Genomic DNA, 1,403 nt, shown 5'->3' on the forward strand with positions numbered 1-1,403 from the left:
GAACGGAGATGCTCATGACACGCCTCACCTAACTGCCACCAGCCCCACCCCGCCCAGACCGGATCAACGCCGGAAACGGCGTACCGGAAGGCGGCGCATGGGAAGTGGCATCACCGGGAGCGACGCCCTCTCAAGCCGCTTTCCGGAAACATTTCTGCCCCGCGCTAGGCCAGTGGTCGGCAGATCGGGGCTCTCCCGGGCTTGCAGCCGGCCACCTCCGCGCCCGCCTGTCTCAGTCAGGCCCTGGACAAACCAACTGTCTCTCCTGGCCCCTCCGGTAGTGGCGCCCCCCCAGGAGGCGGAGGCCGATCCTGTCGGACCTGAGCTGCCGGGCCATGTGCCCAGGGCAGCCACCCTCCCAGGGGGCGAGCTGTAGTCTTGCCAGTCATTACCTCACAACTTCGCTCTTGAGCGGCCCCACTTTTTTTATTGCTTAAAATATTACGAGTAGGACATTTTTTTCCCCTTTGATCTTCCCCCGGCCTCCCCTACCCCCGTGTCTGTGTCCATTGGTTATGCTTAATATGCATGCATACAAGTCCTTTGGTTGATCTCTTACCCCCCACAACCCTCCCCAGCCTTCCTGCTGTAGTTTGACAGTTTAATGCTGCTCTGCCTCTGTATCTATTTTTGTTCATCAATTTATAATGGTATTTATTATAAAACCTTTCAGTCTGCAGGCCAAGGCTCTATCCACTGAGCCAAACCTGTTAGGGCTCTGTATCTATTTTTGATCATCAGTTTATAATGGTCTTTATTATCAGTGGCCCCACTCTTGTACTTGTCTCCCTCTCCTAGGCCATTAGGCCTTGCCCAGGTAAGAGAGAGGTCTGCCCACAAGAAACACTTGGCCACACGTGAAGCTTTTAAATGTCAGCTTTATTAAGGTATAATTTACATAAAAGTACAACTGGATGCGGTTTAACAAATGCAGTCTTGGACCATCACCTGTCTAGATAAACTGTTTTCATCACTCCAAAAACTCCATCAGGCCCCTCTGCTGCCAATCTCCTTCCGCCCAGGCAACATAAGGTAATGGTTACCCACTGAATACAGTGAGTTCTGAAGTCCAATCACTAGAATTCAAGTCCAGGTACAACAAAGAAACCAGTTATTTAATCCAAACATAAAATACAAAGGAAAAAGGATTGTAATAAAACAGCTTTCAGTGTGTAGGATGCCAATTTGTGACCTTGTAAGCACAATTACTGGGAATGTTTAAATAACCTGTTTCACAACTGCTGGGCCTTTTCACTTTCTTGGTTGAACCCAACACCATAAGAGATAAGCCATTTTCATCCTTTACGGGAGTAAGTCTCAAATAAAGCTATTTATACTGGAGAAAAAAGTTTTTGCAAACATACTCCTTGGGCCCCATCACAGACCTGTCTCTTTTATGTCTT

General features: G+C 48.8%; 1 protein-coding gene across 1 annotated transcript in view; it reads right to left on the reverse strand.

Annotated features, from left to right (window-relative positions):
• Positions 1–85, reverse strand: part of TMEM230 (transmembrane protein 230) — a 12,011-nt gene extending 11,926 nt beyond the window's left edge. Inside the window, exon 1 of the mRNA XM_006758063.2 lies at positions 1–85. The gene's annotated coding sequence lies outside the window, so the exon portion shown is untranslated.
• Positions 86–1,403: the final 1,318 nt, after the last annotated feature.

This window comes from Myotis davidii, unplaced genomic scaffold (genome assembly GCF_000327345.1).
Source record: "Myotis davidii unplaced genomic scaffold, ASM32734v1 scaffold32, whole genome shotgun sequence".
In the NCBI taxonomy this organism is placed as follows: Eukaryota; Metazoa; Chordata; class Mammalia; order Chiroptera; family Vespertilionidae; genus Myotis; species Myotis davidii.